General features: G+C 30.9%; 3 long non-coding RNA genes and 3 pseudogenes across 3 annotated transcripts; 4 read left to right on the plus strand and 2 right to left on the minus strand.

Moving 5' to 3' along the window:
- Positions 1–6,715: 6,715 nt before the first annotated feature.
- Positions 6,716–7,387, plus strand: LOC146939808 (putative F-box protein At1g67623; annotated as a pseudogene).
- A 155-nt stretch (positions 7,388–7,542) lies between these two features.
- Positions 7,543–8,188, minus strand: LOC146939809 (putative F-box protein At1g67623; annotated as a pseudogene).
- Positions 8,189–9,828: 1,640 nt separating this feature from the next.
- On the plus strand, positions 9,829–10,400 carry LOC146939810 (putative F-box protein At1g67623; annotated as a pseudogene).
- A 451-nt stretch (positions 10,401–10,851) lies between these two features.
- On the plus strand, positions 10,852–12,455 carry LOC146939811 (uncharacterized). Its single transcript, XR_015031768.1, has 2 exons — positions 10,852–11,335; positions 11,480–12,455. It is a non-coding gene; the product is annotated as an uncharacterized LOC146939811 (long non-coding RNA).
- A 144-nt stretch (positions 12,456–12,599) lies between these two features.
- LOC146939812 (uncharacterized) lies at positions 12,600–15,464 on the minus strand. The gene is made up of 5 exons (XR_015031769.1): positions 15,185–15,464; positions 14,691–15,075; positions 13,937–14,030; positions 13,143–13,372; positions 12,600–12,953 (listed from the first exon to the last, which is right to left on the minus strand). It is a non-coding gene; the product is annotated as an uncharacterized LOC146939812 (long non-coding RNA).
- A 3,810-nt stretch (positions 15,465–19,274) lies between these two features.
- LOC146939813 (uncharacterized) lies at positions 19,275–20,329 on the plus strand. The gene is made up of 3 exons (XR_015033468.1): positions 19,275–19,505; positions 19,588–19,643; positions 19,725–20,329. It is a non-coding gene; the product is annotated as an uncharacterized LOC146939813 (long non-coding RNA).
- The last annotated feature ends 6,234 nt before the right edge of the window (positions 20,330–26,563 follow it).

A 26,563-nucleotide genomic window follows, 5' to 3' on the forward strand; every position in this document is an offset into this window, starting at 1 on the left:
ACCAAATTTATTTTATCGAAAACAATTTTTTAATTATTTTACGCAACTTTGGAAATCTACTAAACCGTTTTTTTTTTTGGCTGTGTCTGAGGTTTGAATCACAGACCTTGCATATATTATGCGGAAGTTTTACCTTGTACCCCTACGACTATACTTTCACCCCTACAAATCATACATAATTCCAATTTTATCCTTTTTGTCATTTGATTTCACCCCCACAAAATATTTCCCAAATTTTATCCTTCTTGACCGTAAATGAAACCCCAACATCTACATAAGGATTTCTGGAATTTTAGCATTTAGATTCCTCCATTTGTTCATGGAACATAATTTACGGTTACGAGCAATAAAAAAGAATAGCATAGTCGACTTAAGCCAAGATTATTCATTTGTTTTTTCTCGGTAATAGCCATTCTTCTTTTTACATGTTAACTCTACAACACAAATCAAACAGCCCACATCTAAGGATGAATCATCCACCAATTTCAAAGTTGTAGATCACATATTTTTTATCTTTTGTTGAAAGTGTGAAAGTAGAATAATTATTTTGATTCAGGACAATTCTGGTTAACGATTCAAGACGCCATTTCATACATCGTTATTTCCAGAATCGTCATCACCATATTTTCATGTGTTTCTTCTATTTATCATTTTCAATTGACAATTCCAGTAACCGCTAACCCAGAAAACCTAGCAAATCTTAATCAATGATTCAGGTAAACCATAAATAGAGCAAACACATGAAAATATGGTGAGAATGAACACAAAAACGATTAAGAGAACAAGGAAAGAAGGATTACTCTTTGTTAAAAGTAGAAGCAGAACAAGGTTTTTTTTCCAAAAAAAGGGTTAACACGCGAAGTGATTTTTCCAGAAAAGTGTGGGGTGAAAAGTGAATGGGTATTGTGTTTTGTTTTATATAAAGGGTAAATTTGATAGTTTGTGTCAAATGTTGGGGTGAAAGTATAAATGTAGGGGTGCGAGGTATAGCTTCCATATTATGCATTGTCCTATCAACTGATATCCAGAAGTTTAATTGGGTATGCACCCATCATCCAATTACTCAATGATGTCATATTTTTGTATTAATTTTTTTAATGATAAAATCACATTTTGAATGAATTTTGTCTTCAAGGTACCAATACCCAACCAAACTCAAGAACGTATGAATTTAAGTTGTTTCTTTTATCAAAGTAATTGTGATACTCATACAATTGAGAAAAACTAAATTATTCAATGAATATTGTTGTTGTTTTTTTTGTTTGTTTTTTCTTTAAACAAAATTGGGAAAAACTAAATTATTATTAATAATTGTGAAACTAATAATATTGTACAATGGTCTATGTGTAATTTAAATATTGTGTCTTGACGTTACCACCGATGAGTTGGACCGATACTTTTTTAGTTTCAAAAAATGAAAATGATTTATTTGGAAAACACAATTAGTTTCAAAAAATGAAAATGATTTATTTGGAAAACACAAACTAGAGGTGTAATGGGTTGGTTGAAGTTACAAAGAAATTTATTTCTTTACAAGATTAAGAAACTTATATTAAGAAAACTTAAAAAATTAAGAGTAAATTACACTCCCCTCTCCTCAAAGATGCTTGAATTACACTTCCCTCCCCTCTTATGTTAAAATATACACTCCACTCCCTTGAAAAGTAAATTTACACTCCACTCCCTTATAAGATGCTTGAATTACATCCCCCTCCCTTAATAATTAAATATGGACTATACTTTAATCTATTTTAACATAAATAAATATTTGTATAATATATATTAATTTTGAATCACCATTTAAAAAATATAAATTCGTTTCTTAATAATCTAAATGACAATAACAATTAAATTTAAATATTTTGTTATTAATTTTATAATTTAGAGTATAAAATTCACTTTTAAATAACCATACTTAATCGACTTTAGTAATTTTTCACATATTTTAATTTTATTTTGGGTTGTTTCATATTTTATAATAGGGTATGTTAATGAAATTGTGAATAAAAAATAGAGAAAGATATGTATTCAAAATTTGATTATATTAAAATGAACCCGCAATGCTATTTTTCTTTTAAGTGTGTTAGATTATTTTTTTGTTAGATTATTAGAAATAAAAAAAATTGAGGGACTAAAGCGTAGATTTTAACATAAAAGGGGAGAGGAATGTAATTCATGCTTCTCTCAAGAGAGGAGAGTGAAATATTTTCTAATATGTTTTGAATAAGAGGAGAGGAAAATGTATATTTTAACATAAGAGGAGAGGGGAGTGTAATTCAAGCATCTTTGAGGGGAAGGAAGTGTAATTTACTCAAAAATTAAATTTCTTTCAACACACTTTTACACTGTTTATTTTTTTTGGTTACAAAGCTAAGCAGACAAACAAAAAGGAAAAGGACAGCAAAAAAGAAAAACTGCAGAATTTCCAGGTTCCTTTGATCTGGTATGGGAGGTCCTCAGTTATGGTTGAATATGCAAAACAAATTATGGCCTGATGATAGTTTATGTTTACTTAGTGTGTGCTAGTGTTGTGTTGTAATGTTTTTGGAAGTAGGACCTCCAGTTATGACAGTAGCAGCTTTGCTTTGCATAGCACTAGTTGATTTTATGTCGATTTTAGGTGCCTAATGTTGGGGGTTGTGACTTGGTGATGCAATGTTCTGGTGACTTGTGCAATAGTCTAACTCCTTGGAATGGAGTGAATTCCTGGGAGTGTGGTATGAAAATGGCCTAGATAATAGTCCAACTCAATATAGAGCAAACCAATCCTTGGAGATTACAATCAAATCCATACTTGAGATTGCTTCAGTATCAGTACGTAAAACCATACATTTATAAGAGACATTATTACGACAAAGACATTATTATATATTCCACATAACATATGAAAAGAAAATCAACTTGCCATATAAGAATCATATCGAATGTTGTTGAAAGTGAAACTGCGGTCCCAACTCATTAGTCCAAAGTCATTTATTCTCAAATTTCGAGTTTCTTTCACCTATTTTTTTAACACACTGTCTGTGTCAGTTGATGCATGCATTAAAGATAAGTATTGAACCAAATTTACATTGTTTTCACTGCATAATCTAGTAGATTCTCATTTCGTTATGTCTCTACCTCTCATTTTCTTCTATTTTTTTTGTCGTTTGCCACAATGAATATTTTCATTTGTCACTAAATACCATTTTCTTCAACCCTTTTTGTGTTCTCCATTACTTTAACTGAGATGCAAAGGATGAAGATGTTGCAAACATCTGTGAAATGGAACCATTGTTTTCTTTAGTACATAAATATTTGCAACATTAACACCCACAATTGATAGAAATTCGCATAGGTAAAACTGAGCACAAATAAAGAAAAAGTTAGCTCTAGATTTTGAATGATAAAGTTTTGGATTTTCTGTTTTACATAAATTTACTAACTTTAAGATGGAGCCATTTTACACCTCAGTAACAGCTTCAAGAAATGTGTAATACATTTATCACCTAAGACATATAGATAAACTACATTCCAATATAGAAACGTAAGCACAAACACAACAAAATTACGAGATAAGGAACCAACACCTTGAGTGTAGTCTTGCAATTCTTTGTAGAGGCTACCAAGAATTTAAATTTTCCGTATATAATGTATATTCATTTTAACAATTCCCTCAAGTCTATAGTTAAGAAAGGTGTTGAAGTCTAAGGTACAGACATATTTTATTTGGTGTTGTCCGACAAACGTAAGCACAAAGCTAAATTGTTCATTTCAGAAGTCTGCACCACTGTTTCCATCTTTCAAAGTGTGGATATGGTAGGAGTATAATTCTGGATGTACAACCTGATGAAATATTCAATATTTTTGGGAGCATCTTGCTTCGAAATCCAAGAAAAACATGTGGCATGGTGAAGGGGAGTGTTATTTATAGTTAGCCAATCATAACCCGATTTTGTAGTATAGGTCCCTTCCACATTTTCATTCGAAACAAGCACATATCAGGAACTAATGAATTCAAAACAAAATACATGAATTTCTGCTAATTCGTGAAGTTTTGTGGAAGATGAGTCCAAAGAGAATCGGAATTTCAACGATCATTGTCATAGACATCCTAAATTCTCAGAGATTATCATGAATGGCTACGAAATCAACAACACACAAATAGGGAAACGATTACCACTGTTGGAAACCCTATTTTAATACCTCTTCAGTTTGAAAATAGAATTCCACACACAAGAGCTAGTTCCCTGGGAGATCACTTTGGTTGCTAGACCACTCTTCAACCTTGAGAAATCGGTTTGAGACTGGCACCGAGAGAAGCAGAGAATTCCACACACAAAAGCCTTGGACGTTAATTGTTTTCATGAGTTGAGATTGCTTGACGACTCAACAACTGGAACCAGAGTTTATTGCTTTGGTGTTGCCATCCTCCAAACTGATTGTGCAAGAGTAAGTCTGCCAGCCTTATTAAAGACCTTGTGCTTCTAGATTGCAAGTCTAGTCTTCATCTTCTCAATGATAAAATCAAAATCCTTCTTCACTCTTGATTAGCAATTAATAGTGCATCCGAAAAAAGCGCCTAGTCATACATCATGCTGCACACCTATGGACAACTATGGACTATACGTCGAGATTGCATTTGTGGAGATGATGCAGTTAGAGAGTGTGGCAAAAATATGGTTGATCATGTTGAATTTAGAAAGATGTAACAAAATGTTAAAAGAAAGGAGCCACCTAATGGATAGAAAGCCACATACTCCATACTTCAATCTAAAAACACTATGGCATTGTATAAAACGAGACAAAAACATCAAAATTGTAGGAAATGTATGAAAGATACCACGAACCTATAGGCGATTAATGTAATAAAATTTTGAGCCTGCAAATTTTATGAATCAAAACACTTGTGATTGTTTTTCGTCCAAACTCAGATAATTTACTCAATTTCAATTGCTTGATCATGCCACTATAGATAGAGACTTGATTACAACTAATTAACTCATCCTTATAAAACTGGACCTACTTAACTCATTTAATAAACCGACTAGTTCCAACATATATGTGGAAATAAATTTAACCCATATATGTTGATGAATACTCAACATGTGAAATAAAGCCAAAAAGCCATTCATATGAGTTAATAACCAAGACAAAGCTAATCATATGAGATGAAGCACTAATTATGCATAAACATTGTTTTAAAGTTGTTGATCGTACTTTGAGGGATGTTATTCAGTCTTACAAGTTACAATAATGGAAGATATGGACCCATTTGATAGAAAAGTAGTTGTTTTGGGTGGAGATTTTTGCCACATCCTTCCGGTTATATCTAAAGGAAGCAGACGAGGTTGTTCATGCTACAATAGATTCTTCCTCTCTTGGGAATTTTTCATGAATTTCTCACATTAACTACAAACATGAAACTTCAATATGGGATTTTCAAAGTGGATTTTAGGAATTGGTGATGGAAGTATTGAAGAAAGGAATGATAGAGATAACACAATAGGTATACCATCCGATTTTTAGTGATTTGATGCTTAAGTCAATAGGTTTGTAATATTTTCTCCGTTACATACTTTAAATCACTCATTTGAATTTTTATAAATCTGTATAAACAGATGGAAATAAATTGCAGACAACATCCATTTTAGAATATCTAAACATGTAACTGAATCAAAGGGGCAAAGAAGTAGTAGCAAGAATCAAAGGAGCAAAGAAGTAGTAGCAAGAAAGAAGCATGTAATACATTTATCGCCAAGACACAAACAATAAACTATATTTCCACATAGAAACGTTAAGCGCAAACACAACAAAACTTTGAGATATGTGACACGACGAAATCAAATTAAACAAAGTCGTGTGAGACGACTAAATCACAAAAACAGACGAAAGAAACTGAAGATATTTGAAAAATACTTATTTAACTAAAAGAGAAAGAAAATATGTTAAGCCTTGTTTTTTTAATAAGAAAAGAATATTGTTTTGGTACCACCTTTATTAACATTAACATCTTTCATATTGTATTTTTCTGAAAACCCAAATTCTTGATGGTGAATTCTTGGTTGTTCACAATCAAGAATTGTGAATTGTCAAAATCAAGACCCAAATTCTTGATGGTGAATTGTCAAAATCAAGAATTGTCAATTAACCTGGGTGGAAAATTCATTTTGAGAAAAAAAATTCAACATTTAATTTGGAGATATTTTTCCTTAAAAAAAATAATTTAGAGATTATTTTTACATTTAATTTGAGATTCTCATTAAAAATTCAAGAAGATATTATAGGATATATATATATATATATATATATATATATATATATATATAGACACACATTTATAGAAAAGATAATGTTTTTTTGGTTAAATAAAAAGGAGATAAATATATCCTATGATATCTTTATTATTTTTTAATGTGAATCTCACATGTTAAAATAATCTCCAAATTTATTTATTTTTGAGGCAAAAATATCTCCAAATTCAATGCTTACTTTTTTTCTCAAAATTAATTTTTCACTCTTGTGAAGGATATTTTGTAATTGCATCCTTTATTTGGACAAATTCTTATTTTATTATATGGTAATAACTTATTTGCAATTATCTTATTTTTTATTTCTTTGCTCTTTATTTGGTTAAATCAATATTTTTTATATTCGGGACCGTCATATTTATATAAACATTACCAATATAATAAACGATGCAATGAAGAAAAACAAAAAACTAAGGTTTATTCTCATGGCTTTGTTAAGAGCCAAGAAAGAAATCAACGAGACACCCAAAAGCCTTGTTTTGGCTCTTCCAAATGAGTTATTTGCTGATATTGTAGGAAAAGTTGCAAATTTTCAATGGCTGATTTTGGCAAAATCAAATTGAGTTGAAAAGATTTTCTTAACGCTTTAACAGATAGTTACGTTTATCAACATGCATCACTAGATAAATTTCCTTTCATACCACTTGCATGGTTCACCAATGAAAAGGAAACCAGATTTTTGAGACGTTGTATGGAAAGTGGTAATTTGGAGATTCTTTATCGTGAAGGAATGGTGCAATATTTTTGTACTTTGATGGTGAATTTGGGTTTTGAGAATCTGAAAAAGGTTGCATTAGAGGGTCATCATGAAGCCAAATATGTTTTTATACGCTTTTGATGGCTAATTCTGAAGATGGAGAAGGAAGAAAAATAGGTTTTGATCTCTTTGATGAATTGAAAAATTAAACGTACATTATCTTGTGAGTTGCAGAAAGAGGGTGAAGTCTTTTATTCAAAGCATGTGGGTGAAAAATAACGTGGTTGTTCCAAATCAAGAATTGTCTTTGTGGACATTTGACTATGTATTTGTTTGTAGAGAAATAATACATAAAGAGTGCAGACCTAGAAATTTTATGTATTGTAAGCCACACATGTAATATTTAAATTTTAAAATTATAAATATACATTATTCTCTAGCATTTTCTTGTTTAGAAAAACATAGGGATTAATTATAATGTATATTTATAATTTAAAAATTGAAATGTTACATGTGTGGCCTACACTTAAAATTTTTGGGTCTGTCACTAATCATGTATCATTTCCTTACAAAGAGTTATAGTGAAATGTTTATAAAGACAATTCTTAATTTTGAACAACCACGGGATTTTTCCCCCAATGCTTTGAAATTTGAATAAAAGACTTCAGCCTCTTTCTGCAATTTACAAGATAATGCACGTTTAATTCTTCAATTCACTAAAAAGATCTAAACCCAATTTTCTTCCTTCTCCATCTTCATGTTAGCCATCAAAAGCATAGAATAAACATATTTGGTTTCATGATGACCCTTTAATGCAGCCTTTTTCAGATTCTCAAATCCCAAATTCTCCATAAAAGTACAAAAATAATACACCATTCCTTCACAGTAAATATTGATCTCCAAATCACACCACTTTCCCTACAACGTCTCAAAAACATGGTTTCTTTTTCATCGGTGAACCATGAATGTGGAATCAAAGCAAACTTATCTAATGACACATGTTGATAAACGTAATGATCTACTGAAGAGTTAAGGAAATCATTGCAACTCAATTTGATTTTGCATGAATCAGCCATTGAAATTGTTGAAATTTTTCCCACAATATCAACCAATAATTCATTTGGAAGAGCCTCTACAAGGCTTGTGGCTGTCTCTCGTTGATTTCTTTCTTTGGCTCTTAAGAAAGCCATGAGAATAAACCTTATTTTTTCTTCTTCAAATTATGGTGTATTAAATTAGATATTGGTAATGTCTATATATAGGGGACAATCCTGAATAAAAAAGTATTGATTAAACCAAATAAAGAGCCAAGAAATAAAATATGACATATAATAAGATAATTGCAAATGAGATATTACCAAAAAATAAAATAAGAATTTGTCCAAATAAAGGATACAATAACAAACTATCCTTGAGTCCTCGTGAGCTTAACTTAGTTGGTAGAGAAATTGCATAATATATGCAAGGGACGAAGTTTCCCATATACCCAACTTCTCCACATTTAATATGTTTGAGCTCTAGCCACTAGGCTACTAGACCGGAAAAAAAAAACTATCCTTGACATGGGTGAAAAATTATTTTTTTAAAAAAAAGGAAACATTTCATTTGGAGATTATTTTTACATTTCAGATTCTCGCTAAAAAATCAAAAAGATATTATAGGATATATTTTTTTAAGAAAGGAAAATATGTTAAATAAAAAGAGAGTACAAAATTTGGAGGGACATAAACCTAACAAACCCTTAAAAAGGTAATTCAACAATGATTAACAAAAGTGGTATAAGATAAACATATATACGAAAATCCAGTGATAAACCCAAATACTTCGCAGATATACACACACTAAAATTAAAACACAAACCGGCAATGCCAACGCGGAGGGTAAAACTAGTTTGCAAAAGAAATTAATGTGTAAAAAGTCGCAAGCATTGAAAGAACCATAACACGTATACCAGAAACAAGCATGACTAAATTAAACTCATTTTTTTGAAGTATGGTGTATGAACCTACCACCAGCACGGAAAAATTCACGAACCAAAAGCCCTTGAAAATCACAGCGACCGTCAACAGCCCTTTTGAGCCAAGCGAACCTCCACACAAAGCATACTAGATCTAAAAAGTAGAAACCAACACGACGTCAACAAGGTTTTGAAGTAGAACCTGAAATCAAAACATCAACACGAACAGACCCTTATGGGTTTTAGACACCACCGTGAAACAACATCTCAGGACAAACCAAAACTTGTCACGTCCGGTGAACCTAGAAACCGACAACAAACATCTCGCTGACGGCGAGGGTTAAAGACAGATTATTTGGATTCGAACAAAAAGTTGAGGTGGTGCCATCGTGAAGCGACGCGAGCACCACCTATTGTCGGATCTACATCTGGATGGAAGGCGTTTGGCCTTAGGAGGGTGTTTGGAGTGTATATATATATATATAGTTAGACATTTATAGAAAAGATAATGCTTTTTTGGTTAAATAAAAAAGAGATAAATATATCCTATAATATCTTTTTGACTTTTTAATGTGAATCTCAAATGTTAAAATAATCTCCAAATTAATTTTTCTTCTGAAGGGAAAATATCTCCAAATTAAATGATTACTTTTTTCTCAAAATTAATTTTTCACTCATGTCAAGGATAGTTTGTCATTGTATCCTTTATTTGGACAAATTCTTATTTTATTTTATGGCAATATCTTATTTCCGATTATCTTATTTTCAATTTCCTATCTCTTTATTTGGTTAAATCAATATTTTTTATATTCAGGACTGTCCCCTTTATAGACATTACCAATATAATAAACGATACATTGAAGAAAAAAAACTAAGGTTTTCTCATGGATTTGTTAAGAGCCATGAAAGAAATCAACGAGACACCCACAAGCCTTGTATTGGCTCTTCTAAATGATTTATTGGTTGATATTGTGGGAAAAGTTGCAACATTTTCAATGGCTGATTTTTGCAAAATCAAATTAAGTTTTAAAGATTTTCTCAATGCTTTTGTAGATCGTTACGTTTATCAACATGCATCACTAGATAAGTTTTCACCACTGAAATGGAAACTACATTTTTTAGACGTTGTAGGGAAAGTGGTAATTTGGAGATTCTTTATCGTGAAGGAATTAATGGTGCAATATTTTTGTACTTTGATGGTGATTTTGGGTTTTGAGAATCTAAAAAGACTGCATTAGAGGGTTATCATGAAGCCAAATATGTTTATTCTATACTTTTGATGGCTAATTATGAAGTTGGAGAAGGAAAAAAAATTGGGTTTTGATCTCTCTGGTGATTTGAAAAATTAAACTTGCATTATCTTGTGAGTTGCAGTAGTAAGAGGGTGAAGTCTTTTATTCAAAGCATTTGGGTTAAAAATTATGTGGTTGTTCAAAATCAAGTTGTGGACATTTGACTAGAAAAATAAAAAGGGTATACTAACGTGTGTCCCCTAAGGGCACAAGATAAGAGACAAAATGTATAAATTTAATCTTGGAAAGTGTACGTTCATAAACTTAAAAGTTTAAAAACTTTTTTTAATGCAAACATATTTTGTGCCCTTGTTAGCATTTTCCAAATAAAAAAGATGACTAAACTAGATAAATTTAAAATATGTTATTACGGTACCATAAAACGAATTGTATCCTTATTCAAAAAAAAAAAAAAACGAATTGTATCCAACTTTTTGGATTTTTTTTAAAGAGAGAAAAGCAATATCCAAATCATATACTTTACCAATTTTTTTTTTTAAAAAAAAATTATAATTCCATGAATTTAGAATTACAACGTGCTTGACCGACAAACTTGTCCATTCAAATATATCCTTAGCTATCTTTTTTGGAGGGATACCCTTAGCTGGTCCCATTTAGAATGGACAAATGCAATACTTGTGCACAAAACACAACTTGTGCATTTACCTACAGCTGCAGGTTTTGGTGGGGTCCAGTGACCTGCTAAAAATAAATAATTAATAAAAGAAAATATATTATATTGGGAAATATTGGTTTTATTGTTTTTGCTGGAAACACCCCCAAAAACTGAAAATGTAGAGTAGCAATTCAAACTTACTAACTACCAACCCCCATTTTGAATCTCACGTGAGTCTTCTTTCTCTCTTCCTTCACTTGAATCTCACAAAGAATCATTTTCATCTACCACCATTTTCTTCATATTTTCAGAAATTGATACTCACTATCAACCTACCCATTAACTTAAATTTCACCCTCTTGAACAAGATTGTTAAATTTTATTTCACTTTCCATTAAAGTTTGGAGATTGCAACTTAGTTTGGTTTCTAGATCTGGATTCATTAAATCTCATTGTTAATTTCTGAAATCTTTGAACTTGAAGGTATGTATAAGAATTTGTTAAACATATTTAATTCTTTATTATGATGTAAGGTTGTTGAATACTAGTAGTGCTCGTTTGGATGAGCGTTGGAAGGCACTGAACCCACGTTTAGAGGGCTTAACGTGATTTTATTTTATTATGAAGTTGTTTGGATTGAAAACGGTGAAGTGATTCTACAACTCAAACTTGATTCTAGGTAAAGCTCAAAATTGGAGCTTCTGCGGCACTTTGAATTGATTATGAAAATTTACTGATCCGTGGGACGTCTATATTTTCTTTATTCCAAAATTATCCTTTGTATTTTTATTGCTTAGTTACTACTTTCTGTACTAGCTGACCTTTGAGCTATTGCTGCAATGAATTAACTGGATAAGCTTCTACAAAATGTGTACAGTAGTAGTGGTACGTGGAGCATTTTTTTTATGCGGGCTACCTCAATGAATTTGTTTGCTTCTACAAAATTATCTGCATTTTTTTTATGATAAGCTTCTAAAAAATTTGATTTAATTGTTGTTAGCAGTTTTGAATAGTAGACAATTAATCAATGATTTAATTCATTTTATTATGGGTTGACACAAGCCTACCATTTTAATATTTATTTGACACAAGCCTAAATAAAATTTATTTTGACACATAATTAATTTGTGTGTTCAAATTTTTTGATTTGTAGTTGTGTTCAATTAAGAATTTCTCTTCATATAATTAATTTGACCGTTGAATAAAACCTAAGCGGATTAAGGACGAAATACAAACTCAATTTTCGGCGACCCAAAGTTTTGTCATAAATCAATCGCACAAACTATCCCTTCGTTGAAATTCAAAGTTTCTGGTTCATTCTAAGTTCAATTAAGTCATATTCCATGGTCGAAATGATTTTGTTTGACATCGTTCGTTGTTTGGGTAAATTTCAATCGACTGACGATGGCAATTTTCTTTTTATAAGAACGGTTGAAAAAAAAGTTGATGCTCGTTCTACGCACGTAGATTTTCTTTTCATAAGAACTTGTAGATTTCTATCCAATGTCATAGGAGTACCCCTAAGTGGTGTAACATGTGAAATGGTTAATTTATGTAAATATTTCGGTATAAGAATGATGAAGGAAAGTTTTTATTCTTGTCATCCATTTTGCTATTCTCTTTTTGTCTCTACAAATATTTGTTACCATTTTTTAATATTTTCTATAAGCATAAATATAAAGTTAGACTTGCTATGATATAAGGGAACAGCTTTATTTGCATCACGTTTTATAAAAACTACACGTGATTTCAGAAATATATATCCACAACACAAATTTTTATTTTTATTTTTATTTTCAAATGTATACATCTGAAAAACGGTGATGACTGTAAGTTAGGGGTTCGATTAGTCTGTTGTAGGTCGATCCAATAAACTAACACAAATGCTTTCATGATTACATCAAATGCATTAGGAGACTAAATATACATTGGCTAGATAATTCGTAAAAAGAAAAGAAAATTGGTATATCAAAGGCAGATAATGGCCGGCTTGATGTAAATACTACTTTCACAGCACACCATGATGCTCCCGTTGAATTGAATAAAGTGGAAAGCACTCTCAATCACCTGAGCAGAGTTCTGAAATGTACCACCAAGCAATCTAGCATAATGGGCAGGTTCATTAGACAGCAGCAGGAAACATGTTTATCACCAGTAACACTTTCAAATTTTAGTTGACTCAAGACAGCAAGATGAACAATCACCATTTTATTTTAGGAACTTCTTGTATTAATTTTCAATACTACGGCAAAAACTTAATACACAGGCCAAAGTAGATAGATAGGAGTACCTAACTAGCCTTAAACTTGTCCCTTTGCAAAAGTTTCCTTCATAAAATTTGCCAAAATTTAAGCTAACTTAGCTAAATGCTCAATATATGCATGATCAGCTCCTTCTACGGTATATACATGATCAGCTCCTTCTACGATATGTAACTTGTGTTTAGGTAGGATCTTGGCGAACTCAAGTGCATCTCCAACGGGAATTATTGTGTCGGCGTCACCATGAACAGTAAGGAACCTATCATGTATTATGAGACTGTATTATATGTCCATGTGTTATGGAAATGCCATAACTTCATTAAAAAATATCAATTTTCATTAAAAAAAAATTATCATAACTCATGTTGTAGCAGCATCTTACATATAGACAAACATAGCATCTTACATTTTTAAAAGCATGAGCCTAGCATCAATTTAGATATAAACATTATCTCCTTCACTAAATAATAAGAGAAAAAATCATCTCATCAAAAACAAAAATAAGAGAATACATCATTATTATGAGACTATGTTTACTACAACATTATTATGACAAGTTCTGTAGACTCCCAAAATTCTTACCCTTATAAAGCTCATATTCCATAATAAAAAGTTCTGACATGATCAATTGATAAGGATTTTGTTTTGTTTCAAAACATTGCAGAAGCATATTTTTGAATGAGATCACTTGAAATGCTTATGATTTAAATTTTAAAAGAACAAAATAGATTTATAGAGGTAAGATGCCATCTGTCATCGTTGTACCCAAGAACCTTCACTATTCACTGATGAGAGGCAAAGTATCAGACAATTTTTTCCTCACCTGCAGTCTTTGTCAATCTGCAGGCATGCTTGATGCATGTCTATGCTTAATCGATCCTTCAAGCTTTCCTCGGTTATGCGATAATCAACACTTCCTACAAAAGAAGATTGATGTGATGCCCTCAAAAACTGAAAACAAGTAATATAAAACCGACAAAAACCAACAAAGCTCCTAAAAAGAACTTAAACTTAAGAGAACAATTAACGGGGATCAGTATATCATCACTAGAAGAGATCAGCACATCCAAAAAAAAAACATTCAAATTATAATCTAATCAAAGGTGCAATAACAAAAATCCTAATCATATTTAACAGGAAAGAATAACAACTTGTAAATAGCATACATTTTATTTCTTAAATAAAATATAGACGAAATATAATCTTCCCAATAGGTATACATCCTCTATGTATTTTGATCAATATTCATCTTCATTACAATGAAAAATAGACAAACTTCATATATCATTTAAATATGATGATTGAAAACTATGCCATATATAATTCCAGGAATGAATGATGGCATGGGCCAGAAAACTAACTCAGTGTGGCAATAAAGAAAGACAAGCTCATTCAAGGGAGCACAATGAGAACAAGAATATGAAAAACATTAAAACCTGAGTTTTATCTATAAGTATCGAATGAGAGAACCAACTAGACAACATATTCAAACATACCTAATAACAAAAGTTACTTGTTAACATTGAACACAATCATGTATTAAAAGTTAATAACAAAATAAAACATTACGAGATTACCGCAACAAGAGATTCAGCACCCTCAAATTGTTTCACATTGTTCTTTCTCTTCCTTGGCACGAGTTTTAAGCAACTTCTGCTCATCCTCTACCATTGCTTTCAAACAAGGAAAGATCTGTCATATGCATCCACCGCTTCTTCTGACTTAACTCTCACTTCCCTCTCACTCAACAAATTTCCAATTAACAAACATAAAAACCAATATAAACATAAAAATGCACAGAAAATGAAATAAACCGAACTAATAAACAAAAGATTCACTGCAAATTTGTATTGGTTAAAATCACAAGGAAAAATACAAATACCTCTTCTTATGACTCTGCAGTTAGAGACTTTTATGCAGGATCTTCGTACTTTACTCTGTTCTTAGAGTCTATTTCGAACCCTAAGTGTAAAGCACAGTCAGAAATTACAAAATTAATATTTGAAAAATAGAAAATATAAGGAATGACATAGTCAGAGTTACAGATTTGCAATAGAAATTATTGACGTACCTGGATGAGGAAAAGATAACATCAAAGGTAGAGGGGGAACTGATATTTTTGAAGATATCAGTGTTTATGTTCAAATCTGAACTTAAAAACCCCAAATCTTATGAAGGGAACCATCTTGTAGCTTCGTAGTATTTTGCAATCGCAGAGAGAGAGAGAGAGGGAGAGATAGAGAGGGAGAGATAGAGAGGGGAAGGGAGGGAGGTAGGGAGGGAGGGAGGGAGGCGAGGCGTTGGCAGTGGGAGCTTGTTCCGGTCTTCTGGAATTGGGTAACGAAAGGGATGAAAAGGGAAAAATTAGGGTAAACTAGATAGAGGGAAGTGTTTTGCAACCCAAAAAATTCAGGAAAGTGAGCCAAAATAAAATGTGGGAAAACTGAGCGCATTGGGTAAATTAGATGGAGGGAAATTTTGGAGCCATGTGTGAAAGTGGTGAAATTGAGAGGTAGAATAAGGAGGGAAGTGAAATTTGATTATTTTGGCAGAAGAAGGAAAGTGAAATTGAGTGAGATAATTCTGCCAAAAAAAAAATACCTAAAATGAAATTAAGTTTTTTTAGTTAGTATTCAATTTACCTTTATTCGGAAAAAAAATCATTTTTTTAATTTTTTTTAAATCATTGTATTTTTTATTAATATGTTCGTTCCACATAATAAATAATAGGGTTAAATATGTTTTTAGCCCTATAAATATACCAACATTTCGTTTTAGTCCCTCTAAAATTTTCCTTCAACTCTTAGCCCCTATAAAATTTTCAATCACTACTTTTGGTCCCCATTTTTAAGTTAATTTTGGTATTTTTTTTTTAATGAAATTGTGTAGATGTGTGAAGAATATTGGGAAAAAAATCCCAAAAAAAATTAGAATTTTTTAACAAAACATAAATTAAATATGAATTTTTAACCGTCAAAAATATAAAAATTCATACTAAATTCATGTTTTGTTAAAAAATTCTAATTTTTATTTTGGAATGATTCTTATAATATTATGAATTTTTCTGCAAAAATATGAATTCTACATATGAGTTTACAACTCTTGCCCCAATGACAACTCTCACCCTAATGACAAGATTCTTTGAAAAGGAAGATCTAATAAAGTTCAACCATAGTAGAAGAAATAAAATTATAGAATTAGAAAAATGACGAATTTGGAAAGGAAGATCTAATAAAGCCTAACCCTAATAGAAAGACATTAGATGAATAGTTAACATGTAAGTTGATCTGAAAAAATATCCCATTAGAAGCATAGTTAACATGGAATCCATTGAAAGAAACTTGCAGTGAAGGTACTTAGATGAATGTTCAACGACTAATCAAACTCTTTATTGACTAATCAAGCTTAAAACTCTAACCCTAATGACAAGATCTTTTGACCCAAACTACTTTCAATACGTCAGAACGAGTGATCAAACTCAGAACTCTTACCCTAACTGAAAGAATCTTGTAGTCAAAGTACTTGGATGAATGTTCAATGACTAATCCAATTATTCACTGACTAATCAAGCATACAACTCTCACCCTAATGACAAGATTCTTTGACCTAAACTACTTCCAAGATATCAAGACGACTCATAAAACTCACAACTCTTACCCTAATTGAAAGAATCTTGTAGTCAAAGTACTTGGATGAATGTTCAATGACTAATCAAAGTACTTTGATGAATGTCCAATGAATAATAAAATTTTCAACCGACTAATCAAGCTTAAAACTCTAACCCTAATGACAAGATCTTTCGACCCAAACTACTTTCAATACGTCAGAACGAGTGATCAAACTCGCAACTCTTACCCTAACTGAAAGAATCTTGGAGTCAAAGTATTTGGATGAATGTTCAATGACTAATCAAACTCTTGTTATCCGCTAACCAAGCTTACAACTATGACCCTAATGACAACTCTAACCATAATGATAAGATTCTTCAACCTAAACTACTTCCAAGATTTCAAAACGAGTGATCGAACTCACAACTCTTACCCTAACTGAAAGAATCTTGGAGTCAAAGTACTTCATTGAACGTTCAGTGACTAACCAAACTCTTAACGATTGATCAAACTCAAAATTCTTACCTTAACTGAAAGAATCTTGGAGTCAAAGTACCTGGATGAACGTTCAATGACTAATCAAACTATTTATCGACTAATCAGGCTTACAACTCTAACCCTAATGACAAGATTCTTTGACCTAAACTACTACAAAGACTTCTTAACGACTAATCAAACTCAAAATTCTTACCCTAACTGAAAGAATCTTAGAGTCAAAATACTTGGATGAACGTTCAATGACTAATCAAACTATTTACCGACTAACCAAGCTCACAACTCTAACCATAATGACAAGTTTCTTAGACCTAAACTACTACAAAGACTTCAAAATGATTCATCAAACTCATAACTCTTACCCTAACTGAAAGAATTTTGTAGTGAAAGTACTTATATGCACGTTCAATGACTAATCCAACTATTTATCGACTAATCAACCTTACAACTCTCACCCTAATGACTAGTTTCTTAGACCTAAACTATTACAAAGACTTCAAAACGATTGATTAAACTCATAACTCTTACCCTAACTGAAAGAATCTTCGAGTGAAGGTACTTGGATCAACGTTCAATGACTAATCAAACTCTTTACCGACTAATCAAGCTTGTAACTCTCACCCTAATGACAATTTTCTTAGACCTAAACTACTACAAAGATTTTAGAACGATTGGTCAAACTCAAAACTCTTACCCTAACTAAAAGAATCTTGCAGTGAAAGTACTTGAATAACCGTTCAATGACTAATCAAAATATTTACCAACTAATCAAGCTCGTAACTCTCACAGTAACGACAATTCAATTTTTCCTAAACTACTTCATCGATGTCTGAACGATTGATCAAACTCACAACTCTTACCCTAATTGAAAGAAACTTATACGGAAATTACTTTGATGAATGTTCAATGAATAATCAAATTGTTCATCGACTAATCAAGCTTACAACTATCACCCTAACAACAAGAATCTTCGATCTAAACTACCTGAAAGATTGTTAATTGATCTATCAAGAGTTCACAACGACTAGTCAAACCCACAACTCTTACCCTAATAGAAATAATCTTATAAAGAAAGTCATAAATGTAAACTGACATAAAATGACATTTTTTATTCATAATATTTTTTTTAGAGGTCATAAATATTTAAGATATTTAGTCATTTAAATTTATCATAACAATCAATATAATTTTGGTTAAAATTTTGTTTTTTTACTTCGTTCGGTTTGTATACTTTATGAATGAATAAAATATAAAATTTTATTTTATAGACAAAGTAAAAAATAATCTATTAATATATAGGATTAAAAATGATAAAACAAATAAGTGTTAAAAGAATAGCAACAAAAAACTAACATACGTAATCTATTATTTTTACGGCAAAATACGTAATATATATATATTCGGGAAACAACATCATAGCACTAAGCCTAATACATTTAATATAAGATTTAATGTATATTAAATATATATAAATACGCAATTATATATATTAATGTAACATTTAATATAAGATTTAATGTATATTTAATATATACGCAATTATATATATTAAATTTATTCGGGAAACTAACATACGTAATATATTAGGGTGAATAATTTTGATTTAATGTATATTTAATTTTTTTTTTGGTATAATAATGTATATTTAATTTATAAATACAATTTATTGTATATTTAATTTATAAATATGATTTATTGTATATTTAATTTATATTATGATTTAAGGAAAATTTAATAATTTCCTTCTACCATTAAGCCCAATACAACATTTTCTTATGGGCCTTATTTTGTTATATAAGCCCAATACAACATTTGCAAAAAAAAACATTAAAATATTCCGATTTATTCAACAAGTGGGACCCGCGTGTACTGTAGCAGCAACAACATCAGCAGGTCACCCATGCCTTTCTCTCTCCAGATCTGAACCGTTGGAATATAATAATAATATATCAATGGCTCACAATAGCTGTCAGGCTTATATGCACAAGTTGTGTTTTGTGCACAAAAAGATAAATTTGTGCATTCTAAACTGGGCCCCCTTAGCTACCTATCAATGGAGGTGGCATTTAATATACACACTGCACAAATTTGTGCACCATAAACAACTTTGTGTACCATAAAGGTCAATTTGTTCTTGACCATTAGATCAACTAAAGAGCATATTTTTATTATAGTCTGTCAATATCAGATCTCACTAACTTTCTCCAGAGCAGCAGCAAGCAATGTTGGTTCTGTTCCTCTCTATCTTCCTCTCCTTACTCTTCTTATTCAAATTCGCCACCGCCTATGGTATTTTTCACTCACTTTTTTAATCTCTTTAATTTATTTTAATAATTTTTTTCCATGCTTATTGTTGTTTTTTATTTATCAGGTGATTTCACTTTGATGTCAAAGAAGAAACCAAAACATCAACTAATTGAAGATAAGGTAGGTTCTGTCACTTTTGAATTTCTTATGCTATTGCTATGAAATGAAATAATATATCTTAATGTTCCGTTTTTCCCCCAGGTTTTTCGGACTACTGGTGCAAGCCGTGGAATTGGTATAACAACAATAACTATACCCTTTTATGAAAATGAAACGGAGATGATGACCGGAGTCCATAACAACGGCGGTGGACGGTGGCTCTCCGGCGAAGGTTTTCCAAACACAAAAAGTAGTAGATCAACATAGGGATCTTGTGAAAGAGAACAAGATATAGTACTCATTTTTCTAGAATATTGTCTTCAACATCTCCATGAGCACCATCCTAAGTCCCTTAAAATAAAAGACAACAACATGAAAGAAGAAGCGATGAAAAGCACAGTGACAACAACGGTGAAGGAAATCCGTTACGGCGACGGATGGATTAGCTACTGTAATTCGAGATCCAACAAATATGAACTTGTAATGCCTCAGTTTTCTTTTAATAATTAAACTCACTTATGTGTTTTTTTGGTGCTTACCGGTAAAACAATTAAATTTTAAGTGTTTGATTTCACTGTTGTAGCGAGTGAATGGGGACATGAAGGAGGGTGGTGGAAGAATAGGGTGGGTGAAGGAGGTTGAAGACAAATTAAGTGAAAAAAATACAGTGCAGGAAGACTATAATAAAGATCAATGTTCATCTTTCATCCAATGGTTAAAAATAATTTCCTTAAATTTGTGTATGGTGCAAAAATTTGTGCAGTGTGCATAGTAAATGCCACCATCAATGGATATATGAATAAAGCATTATTAAGAAAATAATAGTCAATATTCTAAGGAATGTAACATTAATTTAAAATAATTTAAGTTCACCCAAAATTAGCACCATAATCCAGTTATGAAAATTGATTACACAGCTCAAAGGCTTCGGCAATCTATTTGGACGCACTGCTTGAACGAACCTAAAACTCTGTAGCATCACCGAAGCTAAAGAACAAAAACCAGTGCACCAAAATAGAACCCCAAAATTTTGCAGCATCACAACAGTGCACTAAGAGGAATCGATGCACCAACCACAACATAGCATTGCCGGAACACAAATACTTCCTATCAAAACATGAAAATACTAACAAGAACGGTGGGATTTAGCCTGCACAAGCAAAAGACTTGTGCACAACACAAATTTGTGCAAATGGTGGGCCCAAAACAAATCTGGACCGTTTATATATTATTATTTTAATGCCAACGGTTGGGATTTGTTTGGATTTGGGAATGGGTGACCTGCTGCCACAAAGGGAGAGAGGGCATGTGGGTCCCACGCGGGTCCCACCCCTTTGATTAAATCAGAATATTTTATTTCATTTTTTTTTTGTAGATTTTGTATTGGGCTTGGGCTTGGCATTTGTAGAGTAAAATTTTGTCTACGGGCTTCCAAATTTAATTTTCTTGGCCCGAAAAAAAGGAAATATTTTTAGCATTGCATAATTTTATTTATTTTTGGCCGAAAATTGCATTTAATTTAATATGGAAAAGTCTGAAAAAGAATTAATAATTAGTAGAAGTTGTTTTATTAAATTGGACGGTTGTAATTGGATTTTAATTTTTTGGGAAAAATTATAAGATGAATAATTTACTTCATATTTTTAAGAACAAAAATTTACTTGTTGTTTTTGCAGTTTAAGCAGTGTTTTATTAAATTGTTGTTTTGCAACCATCACATTCGCATATTCATATTTTTGAAGGTTGTACGTGAACTTAATTTACTTGTATACACGTGAAATCAATTCTCACCTACGTACATGTAAAATGAATTAACGTAGGTGAATTTATGGCAAAATTGTAAGTGTATTCCATTTTCGAGCAACACGAAAATTTTTGGGAAAAATTGACCGAAATCAATTCAGCCAAGGGATGTGCTTCACAATCACATATGATATTGTTCAATTATTCCATTTCTTATCAATTCAATTTTTGGTGTTGTTCAATTATGGGATGGATAAATCTGCAACCTATATTGTTTACTTTTTAAAATAAAAAAAATCAAGGTGAATTGAATTTACGTTCATCGCCATGCGTCAAAATATTTATAATATACTAAATCATATTTATAAATTAAATATACTAAATCATATTTATAAATTAAATATACAATAAATAATAATTATAAATTAAAGATACATTAAATCGAAAAAGAATAAAAATTTAGTATAAGTTGTTGAAGTAAATTGAGAAAATTTATAGAATTGGATTTTTTTTTCGGAAAATTTAGAATATTTAATAATTGGATAAAAAATTTGTAATTATAATTTTTTTTCGAAAATTTTGATAATTGGACAAAAATTTAGTAATTGGCTTTTTTATTTTCTTCGAAAATTTAGAATATGAATAAATTTGGTAATAAATAGACATATTAGTCACTATTATAAGCTAAGTTTATATCAACACTAGCTGGTTGAAACAATGAAAAACTAATGGTCATGGCACATGCTACTTCAATAGACACTACTACACTAGCGTTTGTTGCTGTTGTTAATCAATTGGTGGTGATGGCTAAGTCATTTGTCCAATTCAATTTTATTTTCATAGTTAGAAAATCTTACAATAGCTAAATGCCTAATTCAGTTTCATAGTTGGGTAAGCTCAAGTACTATTGATATTCCAATATGAAGGAGCAATACTCTGCAACATTTTGTCAAAGCGAAAGAAATTGAATATGGGTGATATGCTTTGACAGTCGATCAACAACCTTTGAATCTTCATGTCAAAATAGTTTGAATGTTTTGATTTCATATTGATTATGTAGTTTTATTTCAACAACCTTTTGTTTTCATAAGATTTAAGATTTGACATCACGGTCGCGTTATGATCCTGAATAGTGCACAATTTTATAAGTCATTTCTAACAAAATTGAAAATCAAGTCAATTGTTTTCATGTAAGTTATAAGCTATTCTTTAAGCTATCATGAAGAGCTTACGAAGATAAACTAAAAATAACTTTTAAAAAATTATCTAAGTACATATATGCAGGTTTTGTGGTTGTATGTACTTCCATTTCCTTAACTTGTTTTTTTTTTTTTCTTTTTCTTTCCATTCATATGGTTGAATTGAAAAAAATAAGAGGTTGAATTAAAAAAAATATTTGTGCTTGCATCTCCTAAGATATATGGTTGCTTCAACTATCAGAATAATTTTATTTGATATCGTTAGTTGCTTAGGTCTATTTTAATCGACGAACAAATGTCCTTATTTTAAAGATTCTGATAGTATCCAAAATGATTAATCACATAAAACATTAAAAAATTAATTTTAAATTACATAATTGCACGACTAGGACTGTTTTTTTCCTTTAAAAAAAGTTTTTAGTAATAATATAATGCAATAATTAATTGGACCTGTTATTGCTTAATATGCCACTATCCAATACTTAAAAAAAATAATATCATGAAATGCATATAAAACATGTATTAATTGTTCACAATTCACAACAAGTTATAAAAATTAAATAAAACAAACATCCTAAATTAACGTAATTGTTTTCCTGTTGTGGTTTGTGCTGAACGTGTGGCTTTGGGAGGAGGTCGTGAGTTCAACTCTTGCCATGCTAGATATTGTATTTTTTTTTTAGCAAATTTTTTCATCTTCTTCGCCCGTGTTGTCTGAAACGGGTTGTTTTGACCCGCGAAATGACCCAACCGGATCTCCCTTTGTACCTGATGAAATTCAATGATTTTTACGTAGTTTTAAACGGAATTGAAAGGCAAGAAGAATGCACACACTTATTTTGAAAATCCACAAGTTAACCGCAGATAATTGTTTTTTTAAGATTCTTGCAAACAAACACCTTTAAAATCTTGATTTTTCACGGAAATTATACCATGTTTCGCAGTAATTTCATATTGGTATCGATTCGGCATTTAAAAACAAGATTCCATATCAAATTGAGTAATAATTATCCACACAAGAGGAATCTCACTCAAAAATAAATGGGTTATGGAACGATTTCAGAAATCAACCAAGAAAAGAAATCAAACTAAGCTGCAATCTCCAAATTTCAAAGGAAAATGAAATAATATTGAACAATTTTGTTGATGAAGAAGAACTTTAAGTTAATGGGTAGGTTGTTGGTGTGAATGCATTTCTGGAAATCTGAAGAAAAATGTTAACCATGAAGGAGAAGGGAAACAAAGCTCAAAATAAGATTTAGGGTGTTGTTTCACGTGTGATAAGGAAAATCTGAATTACTACTCTCCATGTTTCAATTTTAGTAGGGGGTTTACAAGTAATTGCTGATAACTGGTGGTTTTTTAGGGGGTGTGAGCAGCAGAAACAATAAATGGAATAGTTGATAATATAATATGTTTCATTAAAATATTTCAGCAGGTAAAAAGTGCTTTTTTTACCGCCAGCTGTCCTTAATTTTCTCCCTTATACATGTGCACAAGTCTTTTGCTTGTGCAGGCTAAATGGCACCAACAAGAACAAGTGTTGTGACAACTTATTCTTCTTTATGTTTGAATAGAAAAATGAAATTTTTTGTACCAAAAAAAAAAAAAGAAGAAAAATGAAATTTAGAGAAACAAGGATTACATATAACCTTGAATAACTAGTTCAATCAGACTTTGGCATTCTAAGTACAAGGATCATCTGATTCATTTTCTTGATATATAACAAGTGGGAGTATTCAACTAGTACTTGCAATTTAAGTTCAACTATTTTTTGAAGCAGTCATTGGTTAAAATGTAATAACCGGCAGTGTCACCAACGATATTATATCTGCGCCGATATAATTCTACATAATCATCCAGTAACCATCTATTTCATGCATATACAAGACCCAAAGAGAGAAAAAGGGATACTAATTTTCAGATTACAAGCATATAGAACATCAGTGACTGAAAAAACCAGAAAAGTAGAACAACAGTTGCAACCCAAAATTAGAACACTAGACCCCAACACTGATAGAATCTCAAAACAGTCACAAACACATAAAAGACATGAAAAGGAACGCATGAACCCTTCACTAAAATGTACAGTCCCAATACCAGAAACAACAACAGCCACTAGAACGCAATCATATTTGTGCAAAAAGCGATGTTAATCTACATCTACAATATAAACAATTCAAAGGTTCTCTATTCAAATAGTACACATGTCATCTTTTAAAGACATTTTTTTTCTCATAAATCATTAATGCTATGTAATGTAATTAATGCTAATTCTCAATGTCATCATTCTAATGGCTTCCAATCATATTACATTTTTGTGACACGTTATATGATCATGATCATATTGCATTTTTTTTTTCTAGAATAGTTGACTAAATGAGATCACAAGATATAATCCGCATTCAATTGTCATCAAAGCAATGAACGAACTTCATATTTTGACCAACACTATTAAAATACAGTAGTATCTTTAAATTCTATTACCTTCTAAAAATGAAATCAAAACAAAATAAGCAGCAATTAATATATGAAATGAATTTTTTAAATACATTAACACTCATAATAATTCTTTGTCTCCTATGTCTACAAAAAAAAGTAATTTTCGGTCTCCTAATTACATTATTTTCGGTCTACAAAAAAAAGCAAGCAATGTGTATATGATTACATTCAATGTGCGATGTCAACGTAAACCATAATTACATTATTTTTGAATGTAAACCATAATTACATGATTGCATTCAATGGCAATTTCGAATTACTAAAATTGAAATTGCTCAATTCCCTTCAAAACCATAATTTTCTACTATATAATGCAAATTACATGATTGCATTCAATGGCAATATCGAATTACTAAAATTGAAATTGCTCAATTCCCTTCAAAACCATAATTTTCTACTATATAATGCAAACGTTGTTGATAGTTTTTACACAATTTTGAAGTCGTTTCACAAAACCTTCCATCTTTATTTTTTTCTGCATGAATTCTTTACCCTTTTTTTTATATTAAATCAACTAGATATACCACCCTAAATCGAAATCATCTATGAAATTAACCCAATTGACAAGGGATGTTTTTTTTTTGAAAGGAATTGACAAGGGATGTTTGTTGTTTCATATTTTTTCTACACATATTTTTGATATTTTGTGTACCCAATGTTGTTGTTTTCATTATTTGTGTGTGTTTTGTCCGAGTTGTGTCCGGCGACAACCACCCTTTAATTTTCTTTGGATATAATTACGGATTAAACCACACTTTTAGGTGAATATTAATACTATCTATATATTATATCTTATGATTTAAACTGTTTATCACATTTTATAGGGCCAACAAAATCCACACTATTGTGTGTCGTACTTTCATCTATAAGTCTGATAAAGACAATAAAAAGGGTAATGTGTAACTCAATATCTAACTTCGTGGTTTCTTCAAATACTGGTTTATTGCATGATCACTAGGCATGAGTATAATCTGAATTTTTAGTTCCACACAGGTTAAGATTTATGATTTGAAAAAATTCCCATCAAACATTTATATCTATCTAATTCTTATATATTGACACATATTACAGGATTTTTAGTTCCACACAGGTTAAGATTTGTGATTTGAAAAAATTTCCATCAAACATTTATATCTATCTAATTCTTATATATTGACACATATTACAGGACACAACTTGAGTTCTTCCAGAAAAGAGAATGAAGGTGGAAGGTTTATGTTTAAAATCATAGAGAAGTAGAGAAGAGAGAAGAGTGATCTATGAACCTCTTAATAAGGCAACTCCTTAGAAGCAGAGAAGGACCATCAATAATATATGGTCTTCCGCAAGATCAAGGGAATGCTGCCAAGTCTCTTTTGTTTTCTTTACAAAAAAAAAATTTAAATTAAAAATTTACCATCTTTTTGAAATCTAGAAAAAAAATTATTTATTTAAATCTTGATTTGTTTTTTTAAAAAACAATGTTCTTGGCCAAATTTTTCTTTGTGTCTTCATTTT

This window comes from Medicago sativa, chromosome 3 (genome assembly GCF_051527215.1).
Source record: "Medicago sativa cultivar Bolivia chromosome 3, Bolivia_mono, whole genome shotgun sequence".
NCBI lineage: Eukaryota > Viridiplantae > Streptophyta > Magnoliopsida > Fabales > Fabaceae > Medicago > Medicago sativa.